The sequence below is a fragment of the Schistocerca americana genome, chromosome 7, assembly GCF_021461395.2.
Source record: "Schistocerca americana isolate TAMUIC-IGC-003095 chromosome 7, iqSchAmer2.1, whole genome shotgun sequence".
NCBI classification, from domain to species: domain Eukaryota; kingdom Metazoa; phylum Arthropoda; class Insecta; order Orthoptera; family Acrididae; genus Schistocerca; species Schistocerca americana.
Window position 1 is genome coordinate 200,622,394 of NC_060125.1, and position 6,104 is coordinate 200,628,497.

Below are 6,104 nucleotides of genomic sequence, written 5' to 3' on the forward strand. Positions count from 1 at the left end.
TGAAGACACATATTTAAACAATTCTCTAGCATCATAACAACTTATTAAGGCGACTGTGTTACAGTATACTTAATACGACATTTAATAGTGCTGCCCCTCAACATGCATATCCTCTATGTTCATTTGAAGCAAATACACAATAAACACGACAACGATTTTCTGAAAACTTATTACAATTGTAGTGTCAGCTGAAATTATCTTTTCAAATTAATCATTACATCTTCATTGTAAATCATAGGAAAACTCTAGCATTTCATATACTGATATGCCTCATGTTAAAGTCGCGTGTGCTGTTAAGATATGGAAAGTACCAAGCTTCTCTTAAGACTTCTTTTGAATTATGTGATAATATAAAATCACTTGTCATAAAGCTTGTTTTTATTCTTCTCAAGTGTCCATAAGGTCCTACAATGGGTTCTGAAATGATTACCGTGAATATAAACTTCGAAGGCGATTTCTGTCGTCTACATACGTTACACCGTAGACAACGTAATAAATAAACGTAGTGTTATGAATAAATTAAGAAGGAAACGCTTTCTATAAAGTTAAGATTGCATCTTTGTCTTGACAGTAACTAAGAGGATAAAATTACTAGTGAGCAACCACTTACTCAATTCAACAACTCACAATAAATAACACAACCAACTTTATCTCATTCAACCTACAAAATTTAAGATTGCACAGAAATAGTTTCAACGACCCACCGTGTCAAACTGAAACCGTCCAATACCCAGCACTACTGCTGTACATCCAATATCCATCCAAAGCTCAAAACGATATAAAGATGTTTTAATCACAATTAATACATTGCAAACGTGTTCAGACGCATCTTCTTAGTCAACGGCAGCAGACCACTTAGTACACAACACAGTTCTTCGTACTTTGAAGCATTATTAACCATGTGTTACTTAGAGAACATGTTGAATGCATGCTGCATTTTGTAAGACGATGTGTTCAGGAATAGCTGCTGTCAAAATACCAAACAGTTATGGATAATTGTCAAAGAAATAAAGACCACAATTTCTTCTGGTCTGGCTTATAGTTTTCAAAATATTGAATGTTGTATTGTCACATTCTTGGAAGAGAAATACACGCAATATTATCAGAGAAGAGTTCACTGAAAGAGTGTAATTTGGAAAATCACAAGCTAGAGGTTGCTTTTATGAAGTACATAGAAATCATAGTGTATGGACCCTACATTTTCAGTAGAATCACCTCCATGTAATTCACTGGACAGGAGACTTCCTCTGCGACAGTATCTTACAGTGTTTCCATTTTCATAATTACAAATTCGCGTTTCTCCTTTCATGAATTAAAGAATCACACTTTGACAAGCACTGATGTCATCTTGAGAGGGCTTGACACTACAGAGCATTTTTACCACTTATACAAAGAGCACAAAAAGCAACTTCTAAGCACTGTGGACAACTTTCACATTGTGCCGTGCCTGCACTGTCGCCCTCCCACGAAAAGTTTCCGTCATCGACGTATTCGTAATAATGGCGTCATATGTTGTCAACTGTTTTATGAACGAACTTGCACAATTTTCATCTTACGATTGAAAATTAACAGAAATGACAGCTGCTGTTCCCCAATCACATTTGAAAAATGTGCATATTCGTTTTATATGCAATAATTTACATAAAATATTAACATAAATACATATATATGTCATACAGAAAACTGACGTTACGAAGTAGCGTATTAACTTCTGTGTATTTCATCGCTAAGTATTATAGTGGTTAGTCAGCACACTAGTAGTTTACATATTCAACGATGGCGGTTCTTTCATCTGTATCAGGAGAAAAATATGTTATTTGAGAATACTTTTGCAGTATGATACCTCTTTCAATGTTGAACAGCCATATACTCGCGAACATCGCACCCAAGTATTGCCAAGCAGAGAATAAAAAGTATATAATTCAGCTTTGTGAAGTGTCTACTTTCATATGAACTGTACAGTTCCGAACACAAATTGCAGCCTATTTGTTTCAGAAAGGCCAAAGTTGGAAGGGACTTGTGCTGCAAGACTTAAGTGAGGGGGTTAATTAAGAAGAGCAAAATCAGCAGACGGAAAGGACATTTGCATGTTGAATGACGAATGACTTTATTCGTCATCTGTACCGTCCCACCTATTTGCTGAACTTAGTGAGGCGTTCCTGTATTTTCCTCTGTCAACATCTGGCAGAAGATTGGAAATAAATCGTGGAATTCATTTATCTTTAACAAAGACTCGCACGGCTGTGGACGCTCTACTATGAAAAATTTAACACAATGAACATGAGAAATATGAATAAACATTATAACGGCAGCTGAATGGTGGCACTAAATCATTAAAAGCAATTTTAGAAATTACGCGGGGCGTTCAATAAGTAATGCAACACATTTTCTGAATGCAGGTTGTTTTTATTCAAAGTTCGGTGCGACAATATAGCGCCACGTTACTTGTAGGGCCCGTAGCCCCCATCGAAACGCTCTACTGGTCGTGGTCTCAGCCAGCGTCTCGCTGCATCAGTAACCTCCCAGCCTTCCACGTACAGCATCCCGAGGAGTGCAGTCTTCATTAGGACAAACAGATGGAAGTCAGAATGTGCGATATCCGGGCCGTAAGGTGGATAAAGCGGTACAGTCCAATGAAACTTTGTGAGCTCCTCCCGGTTGCACAGATCTGTGTGGGATCTTGCGTTGTCATGGAGAAGGAGAAGTTCGTTTGCATTTTTGTGGCAACTATCACGCTGAAGTCGTTTCTTCAATTTCTTGACGGTGTATGCGGCCTGCCACCAAGCAGCCGGTTGAACTGGTTTGAGCTACCTTGTTGCTGCGATGACACACCCATCGACAACGATTCACTGTACTTTTATTCACTGTCTGGTCCTTTGACACTCTCCACGGGCCTATGAATATCCCTGAAGCTGGATTTTCCACAGAAACAGATTCAGTGACAGCCCTATGCCTGGAATGCACCTTCGTCACAGGCGTCATTTAGAGGGCTACGTACAGCAACACAACTTATCGGATCTTTATGAACCAACAGGTGCTGAACATTCCACGATGTCCTGCAATATGTTCCGAATTTTTTTTCAACCGAAATTGGTGGAGGAAAAAACGTGCTTCATTACTTATAGAACGGTCCTCGTATAATCGAAGTCCAGATATTTGTCTTTCCTAAGTCAGGTTTTTACATTTGAAAGAGTTCTTCTCAAGGGAGTCCCACAGGAGATAATTTAAATATTTTCAGTGCTCAAAGATAGACTTAGGTGGTGTTTGGAGTAACATGTATGCTGACAGTCAACGAGAAATCGACATCGAACCACTGTAATTCAAACTTACCATATCAGCACACAGTTGACTGTTTAGCAACTATTCATTAAACATCGCCAGGGGTTTCACAGTGAAACTAGAACCAAATATAATTCTTCTAGTGATTACTCGTATTAAGCCAGGTTAGTCACATCCATTAAATATCTGGTTGTATACGTACGGAACGATGAAGAGAGAAACGGTCAAACAAAACATATTGTAAAGAAGTCAAATGTGAGACTGACAGTGAAACAATCAGCAGGTTGCACAGTCCAAACACGAAGGAGGTGGCGTATAGAAATGGTCATCGTCTACCTGATAAATACTGGACGGGATTGATAGACGAAACAGATGAGATACAAAGAAGAGCAGTGAGCTTCGTCAGAAATTCGCTTAGGAACCTCGAAAGCATCATTAACAAGCTCACCCATCATCAGTGCCAGACTTACAGGAGGAGCGCTATGCATATGAGTGCATTACTTTTAAAATTCAGGTAGGGTGCTTTCTAGAAGAATCAACCGTTATACAGATTCATCCAAGATGAATCTCACTAAAAGAACACGTAGGTAAAATTTAGGAGTAGCGAGGTAACACGAATGTTTACCGACAATTGATCCAGTCTCGACTGGAAAGGAATGAGAAAGGGGAGTGGGGAGGAGGAGGGAGCAGGAGAAACACTTGTACACAAAATTCCATCCAGCACGAACCGCCATAAGGTAGTTTACGGAGTATGGCTGTAGATGTAGATGCAAGTGCAGTTGTACATATAGGCATTATTAAGATAGTTACTGCTGTGTTACATCTCGTTTAGTTAATTGTCTCAGTGGTATCAGATGCCACTTTCAGTTTTCAGAAGATGTATCTATAAATCTCGCTTGCGACGTACTAAACGCCAAAACACGAAGAATTTCGTTTAATGTTAGAATTACTTTATTTGCGTTACCCCCGGAGTCCTTCATGAACAGGAATAACGATACTTTTCCTACAATAAACATTTGACGGGTAAGTACACAAAGAGAAATATTATTACAACAGTGAAAACACCGTTTAGCTGGAGAACCTAATGAAAGGGTTTCCTTCTTCACGTAATTCTCATGTTCTGCCAGCAGCGATGGAGAATCCAATGAAATGTCAGAACGTAAGAACTGCCATAGACGTCACAACAGAATGAAGAACCACTGAATGCAGGCATCCCCTTTCAGCATTTCAATGTAAATATGCCTGTTTGCGTCCCCATCCACGAGTACATTTAATAAAGGTAACTTTTTTTTTAATCTGTGACAAAAGTTTAGTCATAAAATGAACGTTAATTTCGTTATCTTTACAGTATAATGGCACAAATTAAATGTTTCGTTCCAGGAAAAGTATCGAATGTGCGTTCCTTCAAAATACAATTTTCGCATACGTATGACTCACTCAGAATAAAAATACCCGCTTTAACTGATAGAGAAGTGGAGTAAAATTTCTGTCAGCAACTGATAGTATGAAGTATTCCTTTTCTGTCAGAACGGGTGAACACGTCTTTCCACATACTAATACTGTCATCTCATAAGCCTCACTCATTTGTCCTTATATTTTTAAGTGGATTTCCGATAGGGATGGCAATTGTCATTCAAACAACCGGTTTTCGGTTTCACCAGTTCTTTTCGTCTCTAGTTTAACCTCAATGTTAATACCGTTCAAAATAAACTATTACCAATTCTTCGTTTCTTATTGCTACTACTGCAAATCGAAGACAAAGAACAAACACTGAAAAGCTCTAATGAAGATGTAGAAGTTGGAGATGGTGACCGATGTGGGGTGCAGGCTGCGGCATAAATCGGTCTCATCGTCTCCAACCAAGATTGCGAAGTTGGAGTAGATGGGCGCGGCGACAGCTAGAGCGAAAGGTCACAATCTGGTGGCTTCTCTGTACCACAAGTCTGGGATAGTATGGATTTTTCACCCAGAAGCAACTGCAGAATTAAGTGTTCATTTTTATGCCAAGTTTATACCGCGCGTCAGGAAATTATAGGTACATCACTCAAATTTACTTTTTCTCCCAAGGAACATTGAGGTTTGGTCCTCGTAATCTTTTGCGGTGGCATTACTAAATAAAATCTTCCTGATTTCCAAGCAGCGTGAATTCCAATAAAATTCTCGAGCTTCAGATGGTTTGCTCCACCAACGCCGTCAGGAGTAAAATTACTGACTGCCAGGTTTGCTTTCTTTTTCCTTTATTTTAATATCATTCCTCTACCCCATATAGGCAGGGAAGGGGTGGCAGTGGCACAATCCGCCGCTCTTCAGCCGAGTGACATGACAATGAATAAAAGGGGAAAACTATACATATAAAGGCGATAAAAAGGGGGACATAAAAACCAAATAAGTGGAGATAAAGGGGGTTAAAATATATACTGACAAGGAGGCGTTCCTTGTGGGACAGTTCAAAAGGTCGACATATAGTTAAAAGTCACCGCTGGCGGTTCGTGCAGCACATAAAATACAATGAAGTCACACGCACAGGTTAAAAGTAGGCCACAGTATTGAAACACTCCAGAACAAAGACACTCTAAAACAAATGTAAGTTACGAAGCACACATGATGAAGAATAAAACTGCTGTGAGGGACCTGCCTAGGGAGAGGCTAGAGACGAAGGAAAAAGAGGGGAGAGAAAGGTGCAGTGGGGGAAGAGGCAGTATGAGAAGAAAAGGGGGCTAGGTGGTGCACCAAAGGGCAGGAGTTGTACAGGGTGGGAAATGGAGAGCAATAGCAAGGCCAGAGGGAGTGCAGGGACACTGAAGTGGTGTACTGGAATTGGAGGG